Source organism: Amblyomma americanum, chromosome 1, assembly GCF_052857255.1.
Source record: "Amblyomma americanum isolate KBUSLIRL-KWMA chromosome 1, ASM5285725v1, whole genome shotgun sequence".
NCBI lineage: Eukaryota > Metazoa > Arthropoda > Arachnida > Ixodida > Ixodidae > Amblyomma > Amblyomma americanum.
In genome coordinates this window covers 497,286,233-497,300,196 of record NC_135497.1, presented here as the reverse complement: position 1 = coordinate 497,300,196, position 13,964 = coordinate 497,286,233, and the positions used below count along the sequence as shown (strand labels likewise).

Genomic DNA, 13,964 nt, shown 5'->3' with positions numbered 1-13,964 from the left:
GGCCCTTAGTCAAAAAATGTTTATAAATGATGAGAAATATTTACTGAACTGCATCGTCCGAGATAGACCTTGAGTGGCGAGGCTGTTCTTATTCTTGCCACAGTGAAAATACATAGGTAAAAAAATTACGAATAGAACGGACATAATGGGTTGGGCTGCAGTTTAGGAAATCAAATAAATTTCGTAATGCAAAAGCCAATAAATATAGCAACACCACACAGCTCTACTTGTCCGGACTAGTAAATTGATAGGAAGCTTGCTTCATTTGCCCAAGGCAATCCGGAGAAAAATTCCGTAAGGCAGAGGCTGTATTTCTACAATCATGAACAGGGATGGGTAGACTTGAAGCCTGTGCACACTCACCGAGCTGTGGGAGAATGGCTGCAGCATTGGCTGTGCTGCTGTGATAACTTGAAAGGTGTTCAATGAAAGGGCGTTAAATGAGCTTTCAAACAATAGCAAAATGGCGGCGGTTGGGTAGAAATTTTAAAATTGTGATTGCATTTAGTGGAAGATCATTTTGAAGCTTGTGCTTCGTTTTTCAGCTGTGTGACTGCCAAAATCTTTTTTTTATTTTTTGATTATTTCGAGAATTAGTATTTTGCAGAGGCAGGATTTGAAATATATTTAATACCATAAATTTTTTGAATGATCAGCCATTTTATGATTTTTAAAGAGGCATGAATGATTTTCCCTGGCTAGAAATACATTCTCATATTCACTGCAGTAGCAAATTTCACTGATGTGGTGTGGGGGGAAGCATTGCACAACACTGGGCTCCAGCCACTGGCCAGGCAATGTTATGCAGGGCCATCCACTTCAGACAGGGACAGCAAGAGCCGCCCTGTCATCTCCCAAAAGAGTGCCACCGTCCCATGAGTCAGCGGACAGCCAGCCCTCCAGCTGTTGGAGGAGGCCTCAAACCCTTACTTTCCCTGTAGGCCTCCGGCGGGGCAGTAGATAAACCCACAAAAGAATAACAATATGCTCTTTATACAGTGCAGCTCAGCTGCTTCAGGTATAGACCGCAAATGCCACATCTAGCAACATCTTATTTTTCATTCTTATTTTAATTAAACAAATCATTATTAATAATAATAATTTATACATTCCAGCACACCTCACATTAACTATCCAGCACCTAAAATACCTTGCGGAGCAACTATCTAGAACTATTTCTGGTAGATGGGGATTTTATCGATCTTATCTTTTTCACAAATGGCACCACGTGGTCAGATTGAGAACGATGCAAGTCCGTCGCATAACTTGGTCGTAAAAAACCCCAGCCTAGCCCTAATTTGGAGCTGTTGGCCTCACTCTCGCATGGGCAAATAACACAACAGGCCATCAGAGTTCCTTTCAAAGAGTGCAGATATAGTGCCTGTTATGAAGACGAGGAATTGGTTTCTATGCAAGAAAGCGCGTGTCCTTACGTACGAACCATACAGATTTATTGTGGCATGAATCAGTATTAGTTCCACCCCGCAAATCTATCTTATCTTCCTCACATATGGCACCGAGCAGTCAGTTTGGAAACGACGCCAGTCAATCGCATAACCTGGTCATTGACGACTCCTCCTGCCGTGCCCTAATTTAGAGCTGTCGGCCCCCCTTCGCGAGGGCAAATAACACAACTCTCCTTCGGAGTTCCTTTGAAAGAGTGCAGATATAGTGTCTGCTTTGAAGACTTACAAAACTATTTTGACTTTAAGACGTGTATTCTTGTTCAAGTGATTTTTTTAAGCTCACAAACAGTTTGGTCCTTATTTCTCGAATATTAGGCAGATGTTCAAGCCAGAGGAAGCATGAATAAAAGTGCCTTCCAGGTAGGGAATTACTTTTGCTTCTGTACGAGCCATACCAGAATCAATGTGGCAGAAAGCTGTATTAGCCGCACTGTGCAGAATCATCTTCCTTACATGTGGCACCAAGGAGTCATTTTGGAATTCGACGCAAGTCCATTGCATGGCCTGGTCATTGAAGACTCCTCCTGCCGAGCCCTAATTTGGAGCTGTCGGCCTCCCCCTAGCTTGGGCAAATAACACAAATCTCCTTCGGAGTTTCTTTGAAAGATTGCAGGTATAATGCCTGTTATGAAGGGTGCCAAAAGTATTTTGACTCACTAAGACATGTATTCTTGTTCGACTGGGTTTTTAAGCTCACAAACAGTTCATCCTTCTAATTCCTCGAATAGCAGGCAGATGTTCCAAACCAGTGGTAGCATGTATAAAAGGGCCTTTCACGTTATTCCACTTTATAAAATTGTTCATTGGAATTTCTTTGTGCAAGAGCTGAACAAATCTTATTCTTGTGCTCCCTGAATTCAGTCCGCGTTAGCGCTTTCTTCAACTTGGAAGGAAATTCTTAATGAATCCGATCCATCGACGGGAGTGACGGAACTAACCAAATCTCCTCCTTGTCATTTTCGAATGCTTCGCCCCTTTGCACCGATGTAATTTGAGAAAGACACCGCGACGGCTGATTGTTACAGTGTCTGCATTTTATGTCCCGTTTATATTGTTTATATTGGTTACGGTTATAACTATCCAAAAGCAAGAATAAAGTTTCTCTGACGCTAAAACCTTTTCTGCCACTGCATATGTACCATAACTCGGACTCAAACTGGAAAGTGCTAACACAGCATATACTATCCACCTGCATGCTTATTGCTACCGACAGCCACCAGTGTTCATGAACACAGTGCCACAAGGCCATCATCACCAGACAGGTGATGGCAGATGAGCATTAGCAGTAAAAAGCATATCCTGTACTATAACTTTACGCTATATTTTGATTGTGAAAGCTTCAATACCATTACCACAAGGATCAAAAATAATCCTCTGTTTTTATTTCACCAAGGAAATGCCACCCTAATAAAAACTCAGAGATTAAATTTATAATTTTAAAATGCAACAGTGCCACATTCAGGACTGACAAAGTGTTGTGACAATTAGCACTCCTCTTACCTGTGGTAGACAACACCCTGCCCATGAACTGCTCCCAGTCATCACTGGGTTCAATTCAGTTTTTGATGCCTGTAGTCTCTTCAGCTGTGCACTTGCATGGTGGCCAGTAGAGTTTACCATTTTGAAAACCATTGTGAGGCGACCACAGCTACTTCATCAGAGTGTAGAAAGTGTGCCACTGAAAACATCTAGAAACTTAAAAGTTAAAATAATTAGGAAAGAGCTTATGTCTCCACATTTTTCTTTTTGTACAAGGAAATGCATACAAATGAAAGGTTTTTAAATTACAAAAGGATAGCAGTCAACACTCCAGAAATTTCCCTGATGACAATAATTTGGTGAGGCAACATGAAGATTCCCTGCCAGGACTATAAAGTAGCAATTAAGCACGTGCTGAAATTAAATGGCAGGTTGAATAGAACCATGAACAAAATAATAAACTGCACCTCATAAAGTCAGTCATAAAAAATGGAAAGATTGCCACCACAAAAACAGATTTTATGAAGTCATACATTCAAGACTACTAATCGGACACACACACTTAACACACAATTATTTACTGACGGGACAGAACCACCATAATGCGAGCACTGCACCTAGCTGCCCGCTTTCAGTCATTCACATCCTGTTAACCTGCCCATTGTAAGAAACGCATCGTCATACTCATTTTGCAAACCTTTACAAAATCACGACGTACCATTCCATCCATTTCTTCTGCTAGGTGATGAACCTATGTGCTACATCGGCTTATGGCAAAAGTTATCGCCGCTGTGATCCTCCTCACACTTACGGTAACAGTTACCGCCTCACACTTCTCAGACCGTTCCACACAACGCCTATATTAACACGCATCAAAGCAATAAACGTCTTAGTCCAGCCACCGCTGTGTACGGTGCGGATTCTTCAGTGGTGGCCAGGATGGGATGACAACAGGTCGCCCTTTTAGTGCACCGCAGCCTTTGCCACCATGGGAGGATATGCCTTCCCGCTGCAGTTTGACGAGACGAGTGACAAGTGGCCAGCTTAAGTTCGACTGGAGGCTTTCTTTGAAGGCAATAGAATCACTGACGACAAGAAGCGGGCCCTTTGGTTGCAGCGCTGGTGACCCACACCATGGATTTTCTTAGTGGTTGATGCACGCCCGACAAGGCGAACGAACTTTATTATACCCAAGTATTAGCTTTGTTGCAGCAGCACTTTTCTCCGCAACTAAATGAAATAGCACAGTCTTAGAAGATCTTTACACGTGGCCAGATGCCACGCAAACTTGTCAAAGATGTCATGGTTGCCAATCGTCACATAGCGGACACATGCAATTTTGGCGCAAAGTTGGATTGAATGCTGTGAGATCGCATCGTTTGTGGGCTGCAAAGCGCAGGAGTGCGTCGACAGTTGCTTGCGAAGCTGCAGCTGATGAGTAGTGAAGCAGAAGAAATCGTGCTATCAGCCGGTATGGCAGAAGCGAGCACGCAGCAGATAAGGAGCCACGCCGCTGAAGGAAACGTACATGTGATGGGAGGACAGGCGTATTGCCCAAGAAACTGGCCACAGATTATTTCGTGCAACTGCTGCGGAGCGAAAGGGCACGAATCTGAGGATTGCCGGTTCCATTCGACAACATGCTTCAAGTGCCAACAGCAGGGCCATATCGCCTGAGGCCTGTTGAGAGAGTTCATTGAAGGGCCACTAGGGCTATCGTGCAGGTAAATACCCTATCGTCTCGGGAGGAGAGCCCATCTGTGGGCACGCACGGTATATTTGCATTGGAAGCAGTGGACAGTCATGTCAGCCGCGTCGGCATCACACTACCCATTGTACGCACATTGAATTGCGGGGGCGTTGCAGTGGACATGCAGGTCGATACAGGGTCACCAGTGTCGGTCATCACATGGCCCACCTATGAGCAAAACAAGACAGTATGGCCCAAGCTGCGTGAATCGCCATTGAAACTGACTTGCTTTTTGGAAAGGCTACCCTTTCAGGGAAAACTCAAGCTCAAGGTTTTGTGCGGAAACCGGTCGATGAGCGGATCCCTGACAGTCCTCAGTTGCTCTGGCCCCAACCTGTGCGGACGCCACCTGATCCAGGTGTTCAACATGCTGGAGGCGCCAGTAATGAACGCGAACACGACAGGTGAGCGCAGGCCTTTCGTTGGGACGGATGATGTTAACGTGCACCGTTTGGTAACAGAATTCGCTGACGTGTTCGCGCTAGGCCTACGTCTCATCAGGGGTCTGCCGGTATATGAGATGCGGGACAACGTGGTACCAAAATTCTGGAAAGCACGCGAAGTTCCGTACGCCTTTCGTCTAAAGGTAAACGCTCAACTTGAGCGCCTTTTGGCCGCGGGTATTATTGTCCCTGTGCATTCTAAATGGGCCGCACCGGTGGTGCTGGTAGTAAAGGATAACGGCCACATTCGCCTCTGGTGATTTTAAACTAGCGGTGAACAAAGCTTGCCACACTGAGCAATATCTGCTGCCCTGGGTAGAAGATATCCTGGCTATGTTGAACGGTGGTAAGGTTTTCACCACGATAGATTTGCGGGAGGCTTACAATCAGCTACCATTAGACGAGGAAGCCATGCTACTTACGACCATCAACTTTCATAAGGGACTGTTTAGATTCACTCGCCTGCCATTTAGAGTGGCTTCCGCGCTGGTAGTGTTCCAACACCACATGGAGACCAGCTTGCAAGGACTTTCTGGGGTTCAGGTCTACTTAGACGACGTCATCATCGCAAAGAAACAATGACTGCACCACACTGCACGAAGTGTTGCAGCAGTTTCGGGAAAATGGCGTGCACTTGAATGCGGACAAATGCAAGTTCTGCCGAGCACAGGTGGATTTCCTGGGACATCGAATTAGTGCTCAGGGACGGCAACCAATGTCGGAAAACGTGGAGGCCATTCTTCGGATGCAGGTGCCGCGGAACCTCGCCGAATTAAGGTCGTATCTGGGCATGGTAACATTCTACCACAAGTTTCTTCTCAAAGCATCTACAGCCAAGGCCTCCCTGTATCAACTGCTCCGTGAGGAAGCTAAGTGGGAGTGGGGTCCCAGTCAACAACAGGCGTTCAGCAAGGTGAAGGACCTCCTCAAGTCCGCTGATTTCCTGGTACATTTTTACCCACTCATGCCTCTTGTCCTGGATTGCGATGCCTCCCCGGAAGGGATTGGTGCAGTGCTTTCTCACGATGTCGGGGATGGGGTGTGTCGGCCCGTAGGCTTTTGTTCTCGGGTACGGACGGAAGCCGAGCGAAATTATTCACAGCAGGAGCGCGAAGCTCTGGCTCTAGTGTTTGGGGTCTCAAAATTCCGACAGTACCTACTCGGTAACCATTCACGCTGTTGATGACTGACCATAAGCCGCTTGTGGGACTTTTTCATCCAGATCGGGCTGTACCAGTAATGGCCGCCGCCCGAATACAGCAATGGGCCCTACTGCTGAGTGCATACGACTATGTTATCAAACAGCAGCTGGGAAAGCACAATGTTCCAGCAGATGCTCTCAGCCGACTCCCGATGTCCGCAACTTCTCAGCCAGAGACCATGGAAGAAACCGGGGCGGCGAGCATGTCTTGCTCACGGAAAACCTCAAAGACGGCATTATGTCCGCGAAGCGACTGGCCGCTCTCACCTCGCACGATGATGACTTGGCAAAGGTACAAAAATTGGTGTGGGAAAGAATAGCCAAGTAACTCAGGGCCCAAAGACCTGCATTTGCGACCGTACTTCAACCGGAATGCTGAGATAACGTGGAGTCATGTCGCATGGGCTTCTATATTGGGGCCATCGCGTAATCGTGTCTAACAGCACAAGGGTGGGAATGTTGCACCTGCTGCATGATTCCCATCAAGGTATTTGCTCAATGAAGCTGCTAGGCCGCTCCCTACTCTGGTATCCCGGGATTGAAAACGAGATTGAGAAGATGGTGTGGGGTCCCAGTTGCGTACAGGCAGCGCTTGTGCCCCCAAGAAATCCCCGGTCGCATGGCCAGAAATGGGCGAGCGTTGGTCCAGGCTGCATATTGACTTTTCGGGGCCGATCGATGGACACATGCTACTGATCGTTGTTGATTCACATATTAAATGGATCGAAGCAGTACCCCTGAAAGGCACCACAACCCACGTCACTATAGAAGCTGCGCACACCTTGTTTGGCACGTTCGGATTGCCCCGGACGCCGGTTTCTTATTATGGCCCTCAATTTACAAGTGCTGAATTTCAGGAGTTTATGAAGCTGAATAAAATAACACATCTCCAAACAGCACCGTGTCATCCGCAGTCCAACGGGCTCGTGGAACGTGCCATGCAAACTTAGTTTTTGAAGAATGTCCATGGGTCTTTGAAAACACGCTTGGCAAGGATTCTGCACCGGTACCGAAGGACACCGCAGGCGGGGGGCAGTACGCCAGCGAAACTCCTGATGGGCTACGAGCTCCGTTCCAGACTGGACAATGCAGTGGCTCCACCGGGGCCTCTCGCTCAGCAGTCTCCAGTTGACCGCCCCGTTCCTGGTGAGTTGCGGCCAGGGCAACTTGTCTGGGTAAAGAACTTCAGGAGAGGCGAGCCATGGATCCCAGCCCAAATCACGTCATTGGACGGTACTCGCATGGTGAATGCCGATGGTCCAGAGGGGGAGAACATTCGTCGACACTCCGACCAGATCAAGCCACGTGTGGGGGAGCATGACCTGGACGACGGAGCCTGTCACCTTGAGCGCCAAGATGGAGCCGCCAGCCCCCAAGTAGTTGGGACACCAGGGCAGGGGCCAGGAATATGCAAGGCTGCCCCGAGCACCCCAATGCCAGCACTGTGCTGGTTGGGCCAGACACGAAAACCCTAAGACCGCTATGTACCGTAGGGTGAACGACACTACATCGGAATGACATCATGCCAGCTTACAGCAACAGTTATCGCCGCTATCCTCCTCCTCACACTTACAACAGTTACCGCCGCTGTTATCGCCTCATACTACTTCTCTAACCGTTTCGCACAACGTCTATATTAACACGCATCAAAGCAATAAACGTCTTTGCCCTGCCAGTGCTGTGCATGGTGTGGATTCTTAACTATGGTACCGCTCGACAAAGTGATGGAGTTCTTTAATAGTTTTCTTCATATCGCATCATCTAAAGGGTACCCTGTCACAGACAAGGAGGCGCCGTAGCCACGCACGGTGGGAAGCAACTCCTCGCCCTCTTGCTCTTGGCAGTGCCCTACATTCAGCCTCCATTACATTCTATTTTTACCGCCATGATTTTAACACTTTTTAAGTAATGATATTTAGATCTTGAGATTCTGTTCCAGCCATTTACACCAGATTTTTAGTCAATTTTATTTCTTTATTGCACGCAGCATTTCATAACTACATCATTTTTACTAGTAAACTAGATTTAAATAAACATTGCTTTGGCGCTCCTTGGCCTTAGTCGCCGTTGCTCCAATAAACTCTCAACTAAACACTAAGGCGTGTACTCTTGTTCAACAGATTTTTTTAGGTTCACAACCAGTTCTTTCCTCTTATTCGTTGATTAACAGGCAGAATTTCTAAACTGGAGCAAGAATGATTAAAAGTGGCTTCTGGGTAGGGAAGCAGTTTTGCTTCTGTACAAGCCGTACCAGATTCAGTGTGGCACGAATCTATATTATCCGCACTGCGCAAATCCGTCTTCCTCACACATTGGCACCAAGCAGTCTTTTTGGGATCGACGCAAGTCTATTGCATATCCTGGTCGTTGAAGACTCCTGCGGCCAAGCCCTAATTTGGAGCAGTTGGCCTCCCCCTCGCACGGGCAAATAATGCAACTCGCCCTTGGAGTTCCTTTGAAAGAGTAGACATATATATTCTCTGCTTTTAAAGACTGCAAAAAAAAATTTGACTGAGACATGTACTCTTGTTTAACTGATTTTTTAAGCTCACAAACAGTTCATTTCTCTTATTCCTCGAATAACTGCAGAGTTCACTATCAGTGGCACTTGGGTGACGACAGACTGCATGCATTGTTCACGGTGCGCACGTTTGTTTCTGTATGCTGGACTTTCCAAAAGAATATGAATTATTCTTGGTTGAGCCAGAGTTGAGCCTCAGTTGAGCCACAGATCGGGTCTAGACATTAGTATTGGTGGGCCTGACTTAGCGATGTTAAAAAGAGCCGGTGATATGACAGCGGCTTGGGGACACCGATTTGGTTACACCGCCATTCACCGTGTTTATGCCCAACATTACCCACAAGAAAGGCTTTCACAAAGGGGTAGAAGTTCCCACCTATCGCCACTTCCTGCAGCCGGTGAAGTATCGTCGAGTGTTGCAAGGAATCAGTGGTCTACCCCAACAACCACTTGGAGCTGTGTGCTGCTAGGGTAAGCAAGAATGTCGTTATGCTGCCTAGCCACACCTCTGACCGGGTTTGAGAAGCTGCCATAATCGTTAAACTTTTTACCGTCACTGTTGTTTTCAAGTTGTCTTGGAAAGCCTGTTGTGAGGGCCGTACCTTGGGTCGAACAGCGTCGAACAGCAGGGTAAGCTCCTGCAAGGTCGATTTCGCTAAAAGTGCTGCGAAGGGAGTCCTTTCGGCAGTGTGGCAGTTTATGTGACAAGCGGATGTATTCAGAGTAGTTGTGTTCGTGCGGAGAAGTCTGCTCACTGCTGTGAGTAGTTCTGCTTGGCAGGATTTATTGGAGCTGCATTTCAGATCTTCCAAATGTGTCATTGAGGGGACGGCCATTGCCTATGCTAGCGAGGTTTTTTTCTTTTGTTCTTGGTGGGGGGGTGGTAGTAGTGCCTCGCCTCATTGCACTGGGGTTCTGCAGAGAAGCTATCAAGACAGGTCACTCCCGAAAAAAACGTAGCGTGCCTCCTCGTTCGGCCCACTTGTATGTTTGCACATGTGTGGTTGACAAACAAATGTATTATACGACCACAATTTGGCACAATTTCTAACGAAGTAGCCAGGAAATCATTTTTTCCGGGAGCGTATTAACCTGGAAAAATATTGTGCAATTCTATGGGACATTTTTAATGTCTGCGATTTTGAGCATACGATACTATGCAGATCCATCTTCCTCACAAATGGCACCAAGCAGCTATTTTTGGATCGACGCAAGCCTATTGCATATCCTGGTCATTGAAGACTCCTCTCTCGAGCCCTAATTTGGGTGGCCAAAAGTATTCTGACTCACTAAGATGTGTAGTCTTGTTTGACTGATCTTTAGGCTCACAGGGCAATCCTTATTCCTCGAATAGCAGGCCAGTGTTCCAAATCGGAGGAATCATGAATAAAAGTAGGTGAACATGACGGCAACCAGCCCAGCGCCACAAAAAGCGAGGCTTAACTCGACGTCTCTCTTCATTCTTATGCTTCGACCTCCTGGTGGAGGACGATCTCTCATGCTTCGGCCTCTTAGCTTGAATTCGTTCCCACCCCAGGTCCTGCCGCCGTTGTCCATTATCTCGTCTGCAAACTGGGAAAAATTGCAGGTTGCTTAAGCTTCGCCTTTAAGAGTGGAACGCGATAGCGTGTTGCAGCACTGCCAGGGGGTCCACAGAACGCCATCAACTTTTCGGCGCGACGCCTTGCCCATTTCGCTGTACATAGCATGTCCTGGTCCTTGAAGACTCTTCCTCTTGAGCCCTAATTTGGACGGCCAAAAGTATATTGACTTGCTACAAGGTGTAGTCTTGCTCGGCTTATTTTTTAAGCTCACAAACCAATTATTATTCCTCGAATAGCAGGCAGATGTTCTAAACCGGAAGAATGAATCATGAATAAAAGTGCCTTGCAGGTAGGGAAGCGAGTTTTGTTTCCGTTCCAGCCATACCAGAGTCAGTATGGCAGAAATCTATTATCCGCACTCCACAAAACCATCTTCCTCACAAATGGCTCCAAGCAGTCATTTTGGGATCGGCACAAGTCCATCGCATATCCTGGTCATTGACTCCTCTTGCGTAGCCCCAATTTGATTCTGTCGACCTCCGTCCCGCTCACGTGCGCGAATAACACAACTCTCCTTCGGATTTCCTTTGAAAGAGTGCAGATGTAGGGGCTGTTTTGAAGACTGCCAAAAGTATTTTGACTCACGTCTTGTCCTCCTGAACTTTTTAAGCTCACAGACAATTCGGTCCTCTTGTTAGCAGGCAGATGTTGCAAACCAGAGGAAGCATGAATGAAATTGCCTCCTAGGTAGGAAATTATTTTGCTTCTGTGCGCGCGATGCCAAATTCAGTGTGGCAGAAATCTGTATTAGCTGCACTACGCAGATCCATCTTCTTCACAAATAGCACCAAGCAATTATTTTGGGATTGACGCCAGTCCGTAGCATAGCCTTGTCATTGAAGACTGCTCCTGCTGAGCCCTAATTTGGAGCTGTTGGCCTACCTCTTGTGCGGGCAAATAACTCGCCTTTGGAGTTCTTTCGAAAGAGTGGAAATATAGTGCCTGTAGTATCATGACTCACACTACATGTATACATGTCCGACTGGGTTTTTAAGCTCACAAACAGTTCGGTCCTCGTATTTCACGAATAGCAGGCATATGTTACAAACTGGAAGAATCGTGATTAAATGTGCCTTGCAGGTAGGGAAGCGAGTTTTGTTTCCGTACGAGCCATACCAGTGTCAATATGGTAGAAATTTATTACCCGCACTGTGGAAAACCATCTTCCTCACAAATGGCTCCAAGCAGTCATTTTTCGATCGATGCAAGTCCATCGCATATCCTAGCCATTGACTCCTCTTGCCGAACCCCCATTTTAGCGCTGTCGACCTCCGTCCCGCTCACGTGCGTGAATAACACAACTCTCCTTCGGATTTCCTTTGAAAGAGTGCAGATGTAGTGGCTGCTTTGAAGACTGCCAAAGGTATTTTGACTCACATCTTGTCCTACTGGGTTTTTTAAGCTCACGGACAGTTCGGTCCTCTTGTTAGCAGGCAGATGTTGCAAACCAGAGGAAGCATGAATGAAAGTGCCTTCCAGGTAGGAAATTTTCTTCTTTGCGAGCGATGCCGAATTCAGTGTGGCAGAAATCTATATTAGCCGCACTACGCAGCTCCATCTTCCTCACAAATGGCACCAAGCAGTTATTTTGGGATCGACGCAAGTCTGTTGCATATCCTGGTCATTGAAGACTCCTCCTCTCGAGCTCTAATTTGGGCTGCCAAAAGTATTCTGACTCACTAAGACGTCTAGTCTTGTTCGACTGATTTTTAAGCTGAGCAATCCTTATTCCTTGAAAACCAGGCAAGTGATCCAAACCGGAGGAACCATGAATAAATGTAGGTGAACATGACGGCAACTCGCCCGGCGCCACTTACCATGAGGCTTAGTTCGACGTCTCTATCCATTCTTAGGCTTCGACCTCCCGGTGGAGGATGATCTCTCATGCTTTGGCCTCTTAGTCGGCTTGAATTTGTCCCCACCACAGGCCCTGCCGCAGTTGCCTATTATCTCATCTGCAAACGACTGGTAAAAATTGGAGGATGCTTAAGCTTCGCTTTTAAGAGTGGAACGCGACAGCGTGTTGCAGCACTGCCAGGGAGTCCATGGAACGCCATCCCCTGTTCGGCGTGATGCCTTGCCCATTTCGCTGTACATAGCATGTCCTGGTCGTTCAAGACTCCTTCTCTCGAGCGCTAATTTGGACTGCCAAAAGTATTTTGACTTGCTACGAGGTGTAGTCTTGATCGACTGATTTTTTAAGGTCACAAACCAATCCTTATTCCTCGAATAGCAGGCGGATGTTCTAAAGCGGAGGAATCGTAAATAAAAGTGCCTTCCAGGTAGGGAAGCGAGCTTTGCTTCCGTACCAGCCATACCAGAGTCAATATGGTGGAAATATATATGACCCGCACTGCACAGAACCATCTTGATCACAAATGGCTCCAAGCAGTCATTTTGGGATCGATGCAAGTCCATCGCACATCCTGGTCATTGAGTCTCCTTGCCGAGCCGCAATTTCGTGCTGTCGACCTCCCTCCCCCTCACGTCCGCAAACAAGACAACCCGTTTTTGGATTTCCTTTGAAAGAGTGCAGATCTAGTGTCTCTTTTGAGGACTGCCAAAAGTATTTTGACTCACGTCTTCTTGTCCGACTGGGTTTTTAAGCTCAAGAACAGTTTGGTCCTCTTATTCCTGAAATAGCAGGCAGATGTTGCAAACCAGAGGAAGCATGAATGAAAGTGCTTCCTAGGTAGGGAATTACTTTTGCTTCTGTGCGAGCGATACCAGATTCAGTGTGGCAGAAATCTATATAGGGCGCACTGTGCAGATCCATCTTCCTCACAAACGGTGCCAAGCAATCATTTTGGGATTGACGCAAGTCCATAGCATATACTGGTCATTGAAGACTCCTGTTGCTGAGTCCTGATTTGAAGCTGTTGGCCTACCTCTTGTGCGGGCAAGTAACTCGCCTTTGGAGTTCTTTCGACAGAGTGCAGATATGGTGCCTGTAGTATCATAGTATACATGTCCGACTGGGTTTTTTAAGCTCACAAAGTTTGGTCCTCGTATTCCTCGAATAGCAGGCAGATGTTACAAACCGGAGGAATCGTGAATAAAAGTGCCTTCCAGGTAGGGAAGTGAGTTTTGCTTCCGTATCAGCCATACCAGAGTCAATAGGATAGAAATCTATTACACGCACAGCACAAAACCATTTTCCTCACAAATGGCTCCAAGCAGTCATTTTGGGATCGACGCAAGTCCATCGCACATCCTGGTCACAGACTCCCCTTGCCGATCCCCAGTTGCTGTCGACCTCCGTCCCGCTCACGTGCGCGAATAACACAACTCTCCTTCAGATTTTCTTTTAATGATGGCAGATGTAGTGTCTGTTTTGAGGGCTGCCAAAAGCATTTTGACTCACGTCTTCTTGTCCGACTTGGTTTTTAAGCTCAAGAACAGTTTGGTCCTCTTATTCTTCGAAGAGCAGGCAGACGTTGCAAACCAGAGAAAGCATGAATAAAGGTGCCTTCCAGGTAGGGCATTACATTTGCTTCTTT

The 13,964-nt window shown here is 47.0% G+C and overlaps 1 pseudogene; it reads left to right on the top strand.

Moving 5' to 3' along the window:
• The first annotated feature begins 3,933 nt into the window (after positions 1-3,933).
• Positions 3,934-7,814, top strand: LOC144127792 (uncharacterized; annotated as a pseudogene).
• The last annotated feature ends 6,150 nt before the right edge of the window (positions 7,815-13,964 follow it).